Below are 13,159 nucleotides of genomic sequence, written 5' to 3'. Positions count from 1 at the left end.
CATATTTGCTCTTTGGCGTATTAAGCGAACTGTTTCGTTCAAAAGTGCCTTATTAATTTATCACGGATATGTTATGTCTACTCTACAATATGGTGTAATTATGTGGGGCAACTCTGTTAACGCCGACCGCGCTTTTGTGGCTCAAAAAAAATGCGTCCGTACCCTTTGCGGAGTCCACAGACTAGAACCTTGTAAACCACTATTTATTAAGCATAAACTACTATCCTTCCCCTGCCTCTATATTTACGAGATATGCATATTTGTTAAACTTAATATTGAACTATTCACTTTCATAGTAGACAAAGAAACAACACGGTCACATAGACGCTGTAGGTTAGCATTACCAACTACTAGCAAGTTAGAACTTAGGAAAAAAAGCGCGTATTGTATGTGTATTAATATATTCAATAAAATACCAGCGGAAATAAAGATATTGCCTATTAAAGATTTCAAAAAGACATTGTATAATATATTAATTGACAATTGTTTTTACAGTATAAACGAATTTTTATTGCATACGTTTTAAAATGTTAATTGACATCTGAAGATCTTTTATAATTTATCCTATTTATTGTATTTTTTGGTTGTACCTACTTAATTTTCATTTCAGTATTTTCATGTTTTAAATATTGTTAGTTGATGCTAAATTATAATAAATCTTGTAAATATACCTAATATAATGAACTTTAAATGACAGAGTGATCTACCTAATCACTGACAACTGTTTTCACACGTCTACCTAGACTGAATATATCATGGGACGCAATGCTTGTAATTTAAGATCTTATAATACCATATGTTCATTGTGAATAAACGATTTCATTCATTTCATTCATTCATTAAAACTTACTACTGTACTGAACCATTCTTTGAAGCAGAAGGATTTATATTGATTGATTAGATACCTATTTGAAGAAAAAGCTACCTGTTATAATTATGACAACCCTATTTCCTGAATAGCCAGAGATGTTTTTTAAAATAACTCTTTCTTATACATAGTATAGTTCTGTAAATATACTTCTTTCGTCTGGACTTATCAAGTATTTTAAGAACGTCTTTCTGTATTTTATTTATCTTCATTCTAAGCTAGTACTGCGTCGCTTCATGTGCGCAGCTCCCAGCGCGTGCGCAATCCACATGTACTACAAATACTCAACTGATCATTGATAGACCCTATGTCTTTAAAATAAGGTTCAAAATGGCCAGCTAACTTTACTGTACATACGATCATAGTTATTAATACTCAATTGTCCGCTGATAGACTTTATATCCCTGCAATAGGATTTATAAATGCTCAGTTAATTATGTTAACAATGCACTGAAACTTTGGGATCAATAGACGAATGTCAGTATGAGACCGTATGGATATACGACTTTTTGGTTTAACAGTAGGTACGTCGCGGTATGCTGCCTAAGTTTATGATATATGATATATTCGGAAGGCAGGATATAAAACATACATTTGAAGGACATAGCCCCTTGGAGATTGCATGAAACATCATTGCTTATAGTCACGGACTTCAATTGTCGAGCCATATACAGAAAGGACAAATGTGATCATTAAAATGTTGTCCGTGTTTAGTTAAGAAGGATCATGACCACATTTTTCACTCATATTATCGATTTTTTAATACAGCACGACAGCAGTTCGAATCCGCGATACTAACCCAAACACATACGAATACGAAAGGTTAAATCGATATATTGTGTTTTCCTCACATTTTTTGTCAACCTTCATAAGTCATTGGCTACATAAAACACCTCAGTTTGTCGTGCAAATAGGGCCATTACTATTAATTACTAGTTCCCAAAATACCACTCTTGTTTGTATAAGAAGGCAAACAACTGAACTTAGTCGATAGTAACGCGTCATAGGGACATCATCATCATCTTCCTCGCGTTGTCCTGGCATTTTGCCACGGCTCATGAGAGCCTGGGGTCCGCTTGGCAACTAATCACAGGAATTATGGGAAACAGGGCACAAGTTTTTTACGAAAGCGACTGCCATCTGACCTTCCAACCCAGAGGGTGAACTAGGCCCTTATTGGGATTAGTCCGGTTTCCTCACGATGTTTTCCTTCACCGAAAAGCGACTGATAAATATCGAATGATATTTCGTACCTACACAAGTTCGGAAAAACTCATTGGTACGAGCCGGGGTTTGAACCCGCGACCTCCGGATTGCAAGTCGCACGCTTATACCGCTAGGCCACCAGCGCGTCATAGGGACATATTTGTATATATGGTTTTCGTATCGTATGGTATCATTTGTATGTCTTTCTCATTTACCTACAGAAAATTGATGTGTGACATTTGGAAGGCGTGGAGCTGTAGCCATCACATAACAACGAAATAAATAAATAATTAATATAGGACATTCTTACACAGATTGACTAAGTCTCACAGTAAGCTCAAGAAGGATTGTGTTGTCGGTACTCAGTCGGTATATATATATGTAGCCGCCGTGCAGGTCAGGAGCTCGACGACTCAAATAAAAAGCTTCAATTCTTATAGTGAACTGATATAATTTTCCAAGTACTGGTTTACAAGGGTTCTTGCCAAAACGGTTAAATGTAGAAGTGGTGGATATTGTATGAAGGCTGATGAGAGAGTGATTTGCATAATTTCAATAGTACAAAAGGTGGTTTAAATTTAGGTGCCTCTAATTGGCCGCGATACAAAGTATGTGGAGCGCTCCTATTGGTGCTTAAGAAAAAGCTGCCGAATACTAGCCGAGCCCGACGGCCGCGTTTAGCTACTGCATTAGGAATATAGGTATTGAGATTTTATACAAATAAAGGTTGCGTTCGCAACATACTCCCGGGCGTTGAGAGACTCAACAAAAAACAAAGAAAAAAAATGGAAGTTTGGAAATTTAAAAGTAGTTAATTAGAATTACAAATTACGAAATAGGGAGTGGGCACAAGTTATTATAAGCTCTACGGATGACTCCTTTCTTCGTACGGATGTCGGCGACTCTGGTGACGTTGTCCGTGCCCGGGTACAGCTTCGTGACGCGTCCTAGCAGCCACAGGAGAGGAGGAAGTGCGCGGTCCTTGACTAAGACCATAGTCCCAACTTGCAGCTGGTCCGTCGAGGTGTGCCACTTCGTCTTCTGCTGGAGGAGAGTAACATACTCATTAGAAAAGCGGCTCCAGAAATGCTGCTTGAGTTTTTCAACTCTCTGGAACCGTTCAAGCCTTGAGATGTTTTCTTCAGTCAGCGATTCTTGTGGGACTGACAGAAGAGAACGTCCAATAAGGAAATGAGAGGGCGATAGGTAGGTCAGATGAGATGGATCAGAAGATAAAGGTGTTAGGGGTCTAGAATTTAAAATAGCTTCTATCTGAATCAGGCAACAATTTAATTCTTCATACGTTAAATGTGTAAGAGATAGAATGCGTTTGAGATGATATTTTGTTGATTTTACTGCGGCTTCCCAAAGACCGCCGAAGTGCGGTGAGTAAGCCGGGCTAAATTTGAAGTTAATAAGGTTTTCTGCCATACCTGACTGCAGCTTATCGTGGTTATGTTTTAAAAAGTTACTAAGTTCATTTGATGCCCCGACAAACGAAGTCCCATTGTCACAATACAGAGTTTGAGGCTTTCCCCGACGACTCATGAAGCGGCGGAGAGCAGCAAGGAACGACTCTGTCGTTAGACTTGTGACAAGTTCCAAGTGAAGAGCCTTGACTGAAAGACAAACAAAAACTAAAATATACGATTTAATTGTTTTGCTACCCTTACCCTTTCGGTCAGCTATCAGCACTGGTCCGGCAAAATCCATTCCCGTGTGTAAAAAGGGATATTCTAATTGTGTTCTATCGGTAGGTAAGTTGCCCATTGACATTTGAAGAGGCTTAGCCTTGAACCTGATGCAGCGAATGCATTTATGAACTAAGTGGCGCGCCAGGTTTCTTCCACCGAGCGGATAATATATTTGCCGAATGCTTGCTAGTAAGAGCTGAGGCGGGGCATGCATTAATGCCATATGTTGCATATTAAAGAGCAGTTTGGTAAGGTGATGCCTGCTACACAGTAAGATTGGGTGCTTAATGTCGTAACTATAGTAAGCATTATTAAGACGACCACCGACACGTATTAATTTCTGATCGTCTAAAAAGGGCGTTAACGAAAGTAGCCTACTTTTCGGCTGCAAGGGCTTGCCCAAAGATAAAAGTTTGTACTCTTCAGGAAATGATTCCTGCTGTGCAAGTTGTAAAAGTTTAGTTTTACATGATTTTATTTCTGTGTATGTTAAATTGGATGTATTTTTATTATTTTTATTTTTGCAATTATGTATAAATCTGTAAATATATGCTACGATTCGTATTAGTTTTGTAAGTTTTGAATTGTTAGTGATAAGTTTAGTTATAAGATTGTTGTTTTCGTTTATGTTTGTTTGTACGTTTGTATGAAGTGACACTTCTGGCAGATCTGTGTTTGTATTAGGCGTTGTAGGAAATTGAATTATGGAGTGATGCAAAAAGTCTGGACCGGTCCACCATAATGTGGAGACGCTGAGGTCATTAGCATTCATTCCTCGTGACACCAGATCTGCCGGGTTCAGCTTTGAGGGTACATAGCTCCATGTCTGTTCACGAGTACTCTCTTGGATCTCATTCACACGGTTGCGAACGAACGGTTTAAGTCGATTAGATGGCCCTGCGAGCCAGCCCAGCACGATCATAGAGTCAGACCAGAAGTAACTATGATCAACCTTCACGGTCAGTGATGAAATGACCTTTGTCCAGAGTCTTGCGCCAAGCAACGCGCCGCAAAGCTCCAGCCTTGGGATTGTGGAAGGTTTAAGGGGGGAGACCTTATTTTTTGACGCTATAAGACGAACGCAAACTGCTCCGCTACCGTCCACAGTCCTGACATAGACAGAGGTGCCGTATGCACGGTCTGACGCATCTGCGAATACATGTACTTGAACTTCTATAGGTGAGTCACTGAATACCCAGCGATCAATTTTGAGTGTATTTAAATTTGTAAGTGACGATGCAAAAGACAGAAATTCATTTTTTATGTCTAATGGGAGCTCGGATGATGATGATGATGATTGATTTTCGCTCATATGGCCTAAGTCGATGTACTCGCGAATAAAATCAAAATATAAGGTTTTGAAGGCATGATCGCGTGCGAGCCGTTTCTCCAATGCCAAGAAACGGCGCTTGGCCATTTGATATGAGTCGCCAAGTACTTCCGGTGACTCTTTTAAAGGTAACGTCACAATGAAACGGCCATCTTGATCGCGAGTGGTGTTTTCTACAAAAGTTTTTTCACACGCTTGCTCTTCATAAGACATGCAATGTGTTGAAGACACCGAGTCTAATTCCCAAAAACGAGTAAGATTAGTTTCTTCATTATGTGTGAGGAACGAACAAAAATAAGATTCGTTTGTGTTTGTGTTGTAGGCAGGTATGGAGCCACACACGAGCCAACCTAACGATGATTCGCGAAGTTGAGGTTTATTTTTACCTAACTTAATACGCGCGGTACCTAAGACGTCCCAAAATATTTCCGCCCCGACTAAAATATCAATAGCGGAAGGCTCATAAAAGGATGGGTCTGCCAATGTGATGACGGCAGGAATAGGTATATTGGTAAGATCTATGCGACATGGCGGCATAGATGTGTTTATTACGTTGGCAACGTAACAGTTTACGGTCGTCGTATAGTTACTATGGAGTGACTGAATTGTAATATCACAAGACTCCGGACAATGTGAAAGCTGCTCATTGATACCTGTGACCGTAGCTTCCACGCTGTGTGTCGCTAACCCAAGCTGCCCGCACAGATCCTGTGTCACGAAGTTGATGGTAGAACCGTTGTCCAGAAGTAGACGCGCCTCGCGAAGCACTCCATTCGCGTCACTCACGTGCACCAACGCTGTGGACAGTAGTCCGGAAGTCTTAGTAGGGCTAAACACTTTCGTTTGAATGTTGCCGCTAAAATGAACATCTGGCACCGGGACGTCACTGCTAGAAGACGCTTTGTCAACATGTTTATGTAAAAGAGTGTTATGTTTAAGTTTGCAGTATTTGCAATGAGATAACACACATTGTTTTTCTAAGTGTCCCGGCCGAAGACAATTCTTACATACTGAGTAACTACTCACATTTTTTATCCTGTTATCGATATCTAATTTACGAAAGGATTCACAATTGAATAAGAAATGATCTTGCTTACAATAAGGGCAAACAATAGGTTTGCGATAAGCATTGTTTTTTGTAGCTGTAAGATAATTATGTGTTTTTTGTGGCTCGATATGTGAATGCAATTTATGTTTCGATGTCTTGTAACCACTATTATTGACGTTATTATTGCCAAGAGATTCAAGTAAGTCGGCCCTGCTATTTAAAAATGTAATGTATTGCTGTAACGTCGGCGAACCTGTTAAAAGGTTCCTGTGCTCTTCCCACTCACGCTTAGTTACTAGATCTAACTTCTTAGACATTATATAGATAACTAACGTGTCCCAATGGTCGGTGGGCTCCCCTAAGGTGCCAAGCGCACGCAAATTTTTATTAGTTACGTCCACCATGTTACGTAATAAACTGCTCGATTCGTGTTGCATCGGTTCAAGGTTAAACAGGGCCTGGATATGATTATTAATTAAAAGGCGCGGGTTATCATACCGCTCAGAAACTAACTGCCACGCTTTATGATAGTTATCACTGCTAAAATCAAGACTTTGAATCACAAGGGCGGCACTACTTTTCAAAGATGCACGAAGATAGTGAAATTTGCTTATGTCATTAATAGCGGGATTATTATGAATAAGGGAAATATACGTATCTCTAAAGCCGAGCCAGTGCTGATAGTTTCCGTCGAAGTGAGGCAGGTCAATCTTGGGCAGACGAACGAAGTCCTGCCGGCCGGCGCCGCACGACGTGGAAGCCGTCGTGGACCCGGGCCCGGGCCGACCGCCGCTCGACTGCACCGGAGGACTCAAAAGAAGTCGAGCAGTCGAAACCAACACAAAGAACTGGCTTTCAAACTGCTCCCGCTCCGCATATGCTTCGTCGGGTTTCTCAGTTAACGCTTCGATCTCCATCTGTAAAGCGTCAAACTCCGGGTATACCGATTCTATTTTATCTAAGCGACACTGCAACTCCGTTATTTGTAAATCACTTAATTGTTCACATGTTTTAGCCACATAAATGTAAGTATTAAACAAAGTTAATTTAGCCTTCAAACTGCCACGTTTCCTAACTAACTCCTTTAACGTGTCAGCCATTTTAATTTACAAGTGAATTTAAAAATGCAATTACCTATGTGCAAGAGAAGTGTGAACACTAACGAGTTAAAATGCAACTGACGAGAACAAAGAAGCGGAGTAGATAAGCAGCTGCGCGCGGCATGTGATGATTTAGCAAAAAAATTATGTTACTGAGGCGATGATAATAAGCTATGGAGACGGCTTTTTAATATGTAATAAGATTTTAACTACGAAGTTATATGAAGCTAAGTTATTTTATCGAAATAAATTATGATTTTAAACGTATTTTGCAATTGATGTGTATGAAAAATGAATTATTTGTGCCTGATACGTACAGAGCTATTCTTAATTCCAAGATAAATAGGTATAGAAGGGAAATGGAAGGAAATTGGAACGAACTCACTCTGTCTAGTCCTACGTATTCAGGTGATGCGATGTACTGGAACTGAAGTCCTTGATGTGGTGGATGTCCAACGAACGTCTCCCTTATGCCGGTAGACGCTGGGACCCCTTGTTTTCAACGTCCGTTGCGTGTTCTTCCTAAGCCGAAGAAACTGAAGACAACGTAGACGGTTTCGAAGTATGGTCAAAGTCCTCTTCCACGATGAACCCGTTGTTGGTCAAATCTGCCCTTGTCTTGAAGGCTGCGAAGGACCAAATGTAGCCGCCGTGCAGATCAGGAGCTCGACGACTCAAATAAAAAAGCTTCAATTCTTATAGTGAACTGATATAATTTTCCAAGTACTGGTTTACAAGGGTTCTTGCCAAAACGGTTAAATGTAGAAGTGGTGGATATTGTATGAAGGCTGATGAGAGAGTGATTTGCATAATTTCAATAGTACAAAAGGTGGTTTAAATTTAGGTGCCTCTAATTGGCCGCGATACAAAGTATGTGGAGCGCTCCTATTGGTGCTTAAGAAAAAGCTGCCGAATACTAGCCGAGCCCGACGGCCGCGTTTAGCTACTGCATTAGGAATATAGGTATTGAGATTTTATACAAATAAAGGTTGCGTTCGCAACATATATATAATATACAAATACATAAATACATAGAAAGCACCCAAGACTCAGGAACAAATATCTGTGCTCAATCACACAAATAAATGTCCTTACCGGGATTCGAACCCAGGACCGCGGCTTCACAGGCAGGGTCACTACCCACTAGGCCAGACCAGTCGTCAATAACATAGAGGCTATTTTCAACAGTTGAATGTAATGTAAGTGATACACCGAGCGGATAATTCCCTTGCCCGTGTCAGCATGGGATGCACGTAGAGGCAGCATCCGTACACCCTAGACTATTGTGCCAGGACTATTTTATTGTGAGTTGACTATAGTCATTATTATTAAGTATACCTATATATAGTTACAAGCCTATTGCCACCCCGTTCTTCTTCCATCTCATTTTTGTGTCATGTCATCATCTTCTCTCTTTAATATGTATTCATAAGTATTTCTATAATCATTTTGAAAAAGACATAATAGTGCTGGATCTTACTCTTTTCACTATTATACATCTGGCCATGCAGTCTCTCTTTAATATATATTCATAATTATATCTACAGTGTGTAAGTCAAATACGGGCAATAAATTAAACCAGATATAGAATTTACCCGTCTTATCATTAATTAAGATGTTTTTAGGGTTCCGTAGCCAAATGGCAAAAAATGGAACCCTTATAGATTCGTCATGTCTGTCTGTCTGTCCGTCTGTCCGTCTGTCTGTCCGTCCGTATGTCACAGCCACTTTTCTCCGAAACTATAAGAACTATACTGTTGAAACTTGGTAAGTAGATGTATTCTGTGAACCGCATTAAGATTTTCACACAAAAATAGAAAAAAAAAACAATACATTTTTGGGGTTCCCCATACTTCGAACTGAAACTCAAAAATTTTTTTTTCATCAAACCCATACGTGTGGGGTATCTATGGATAGGTCTTCAAAAATGATATTGAGGTTTCTAATATCATTTTTTTCTAAACTGAATAGTTTACACTTCCAAAGTGGTAAAATGTGTGTCCCCCTGTAACTTCTAAAATAAGAGAATGATAAAACTAAAAAAAATATATGATGTACATTACCATGTAAACTTCCACCGAAAATTGGTTTGAACGAGATCTAGTAAGTAGTTTTTTTTCTATACGTCATAAATCGCCTAAATACGGAACCCTTCATGGGCGAGTCCGACTCGCACTTGGCCGCTTTTTTTAAATTACACTTAATTATGACCCCGTGATTAATTTTTTCCACATGTACCGAGCAGCAATGTACTGTAAACATTAAGAAACAAGATGATAATGACATTACGAGATACGAGCTTTTCATAGTAACTGCCAACAAGCGTTGACAGTTACTTTAAAAAGCTCGTATCCCGTAACATTGCGGGCCGAATTATTTTGTATGGTTATAATTTTCAATGCATTTCTAAGTAAAATCTATCTCAATATACTTTTTAGGTCCTATGCTAACCACCGTTTAAATATTCGCCCGTATTGGATTTACACACTGTATAATCATTTTGAAAAAGACAAAATAGTGCTGGACGTATTGGTGATACCTGTAGATAGACGTCAACGGCACATAAAGATAAAAAATGAAGTCATATTTATCTGATCAGTGTTTTGAATCAATTATATATTTTGAAATTAAATGAAACTCTGTATAATTTAAACGTATTAAATAAGAAGCGTAAAATGAACGGCTACCGTCAAGCAGTGATTAAGCACGTACATATACCATTGTCTACGCTCATCGAATTTTATCTAAACCTTATCACAACCACATAAGGTTCACTATAGGTCAGTCAGTTACTAACCAGACGGTATCTAAATCCGGACATCACACTTTCGTTAAGCTTTAAACACACTATCAATAATGGTGGCGGCGGTGACAGTTGACGAGTTGATCGTATGATCGTATCTGCAGGTTGAGGTTGAAGTACGGTGATTAAAGGCCGAAACACTTCGGATGCAGAATGTATAGATGCGACTGAAGGGGTCCATATTGGGTCGCATAATAATTGATTGTCATAATGAATGAATGAATGAAATCGTTTATTTCAGGCAACTAGTGGCCCATACATAAATACCTTAAAACTAGCATACATAATAACTAGCATAATGTAATGTTACGCATAAAACACATTTCGCATAATTGTTATTGTGCTGAAACTATTAACATTTCTGAAAAATTATAAAAGAAACCTAACCTAACCTACCCTGTTTTACACAACCTATGCAAAATATTTTCGAAAATATTTTCTGTTTCAGCTGGAGAAAAATTATGCGAAAAGAGTTTTATGCGTAACAGTACATTATGACAATCAATTATTATGCGACGAGATGCGACCCCCGACTGAAGTGTATATGTGCCGTCTAAGGTAACTTTGCACCTATTTAATTAGAACAAGGTAAGTATGTGTAAGGAAGCTTATATACGACATACGTCATATTTTCATAGCAATTTGACATTAATGATGACAATACCATCATTTACAGATACCATGTAGTGTTATCGTGGTCTAACTCTTGACGCGCGTTCATGTGCCGATTGTAATGTATGGAGTTTTAAGTCCTATGTCAAATCGCTTTGGGTGGCGTGCTAGTAAATAACAAAAAGGCATTTGGCTAAGTACAAGTTACATACTTTAAAATCTGTCGTAAATATGTAAAAATATTCATACCTTCATTACGTATCTTTTTACAGTTTAAGGCAGTTGTCCCACCGCAAGCGATGAGCTATAAGCGAGTAGAACGATAAACTAGAAACGAGTTGGCGAGCGGCGAGAAGCGAGTGTTAGCTTCAATAGTTTTGTCGCTCGGCTATAGGCGAGTGTTCGAGTGCGACGGGCTATTGGTTTCGCAGCTTGAGTTCAACTACCAAGCGAGCATCGCCGAGCGAGTACCGCTGAGCTAGTGTTATCTCATCGCTCTTATCTCGGCGACAAACTAGTAGAGCGAGTGTTCTCGCCGGCAGTGTGAACAGCCAGCGATGAACTATAAATATATGTATATCTTTTACTAACACAGGATCCCTATCATTTGTTCGTTTCTTGGGCGAGAAAATCGCCGATAGCTAATCGCTTACTCGCTCTTGGTGGGACAACTGCCTAACAAACTTTACTATCATTGAATATCAATACAAATGAAAATCTTATACAAAAAACTCACTGTAAAATCAATTGCCGAACTGACATGCTAAGTTCCGTGAACCGAAAAACCCGATAAATTACTATTGTATCAAAATAAACAGTTACCGTCACAGATTAACGTAAAACGAACAGTTAGAAAACAGTTACACCATATATAATAGAGACCGTTAAATTTAAGAAATAGACTTTAAGCTCATAATAGAACGTAATGCAAAAAAACCGGCAAAGTGCGAGTCGGACTCGTGCACGGAGGGTTTCGCACCATCAACAAAAAATAGAGCAAAACAAGCAAAAAAACGGTCACCCATCCAAGTACTGACCCCGCCCGACGTTGCTTAACTTCGGTCAAAAATCACGTTTGTTGTATGGGAGCCCCACTTAAATGTTTATTTTATTTTATTTTTAGTATTTGTTGCTATAGCGGCAACAGAGATATATCATTTGTGAAAATTTCAACTGTCTATTAGCTATCGCGGTTCATGAGATACAGCCTGGTGACGGACGGACGGACGGACAGCGAAGTCTTAGTAATAGGGTCCCGTATTTTACCCTATGGGTACGGAACCCTAAAAATAACTGCAAAAAAGACAAATAATATTGCAAGGTATAACAGAAGCAAATATATGTTTAAATTATGTAACGTTTGTTAGAAAAAAAAAACGGGTCCAAATTGCAAGTTAAAGTAGTAGTTTCCTTACAGTGTGTCTCGTTTTGATTCGTCTTGAGTGTACTTTTTATAAATAACGTACCTAACACCGAACAAATATTTTCATATAGGTACCTACCTAGTTTTACCTACAAATAAATTAATGTCTTCCCTTTGATTGGTTTCTTTTATTAAAAAGATTATACATTACCTACCTACATATATTTTCCGCGTTTTCGATTTCCGAGGTACCATGTAGGTATATGAAACTAATACACTTAGGTACTAAAATAGTATTCAGCATTTTTTAAAGCTTTTCAAACATTAAGAAATGTAAATATCAAACTAGTAAAATAAAAATATAATACGAGACTCTAGCAATTTAAGTTACAAAATAGAAATCACAACAGCGATTAGCCAACGAGCAGATTCACTCCACAAAAAATGTCATTAGACCAGAGATCGTCAACCCCATCGAAAACAAAAGGCTGTAAAATAGTACATTACTGCAGACGCCGGGAAAGAAGGGCTTGCCGGGTGAGTAGGTATAGACGGCCGACCGTAGGGAGGCCGGATAGTGATACGAAGTCGGCAAGACCTTTTCACGGCTAGGCATGTATAGTGCTTTTCTCAAACATATGCAATGAAATAAAAGAAATCACCACTCAAAAATACAAATTATAAATATCAACCACAAATAGCTACACGACAAAAGTTTTTTAATTTTCCTTCCAAACCTGCCATAATGACTTTTTTTTTTACGGAAGTCGTCCGTATTTCGCGTGTGTAGTGTTCGAATAGACCCTATTAGGGCCATTATACACAACCTGATAATAAGAAACTCAATTTCAATAAATAAAATAAATGCAGAGGATTTTAAATATTGTCTATGGTCTCTGGTGACTTACGTATAGACAAGATTTTAAATTTATTGATCAACACATTGAATCATACAGATTCGTATTCTTAATATCAGTACGTTCGTGTATAACAGGCGTTAACACAGATATTTTGGTCCGATAACCATTCATTCACTAAAAATAAAAAAATAAAAATATGATTCGGCGGTTTAGCCTGTTCATGGACACAGACCCCATGTTTACATTAGAATTTAAAAAAAAGTTACTTCCCGGCC

General features: G+C 38.8%; 1 long non-coding RNA gene across 1 annotated transcript in view; it reads right to left on the bottom strand.

The window, feature by feature from the left end:
- LOC134653954 (uncharacterized) overlaps window positions 1-9,180 on the bottom strand; it is a 298,657-nt gene extending 289,477 nt beyond the window's left edge. The window contains exon 1 of the long non-coding RNA XR_010097297.1: window positions 9,113-9,180. This is a non-coding gene — a long non-coding RNA (uncharacterized LOC134653954). The remainder of the gene's footprint in view (window positions 1-9,112) is intronic.
- Window positions 9,181-13,159: the final 3,979 nt, after the last annotated feature.

This window comes from Cydia amplana, chromosome 14 (assembly GCF_948474715.1).
Source record: "Cydia amplana chromosome 14, ilCydAmpl1.1, whole genome shotgun sequence".
Classification (NCBI taxonomy): Eukaryota; Metazoa; Arthropoda; class Insecta; order Lepidoptera; family Tortricidae; genus Cydia; species Cydia amplana.
The sequence above is the reverse complement of the archived record's forward strand: the minus strand, read 5'-3'. Positions and strand labels throughout refer to the sequence as shown.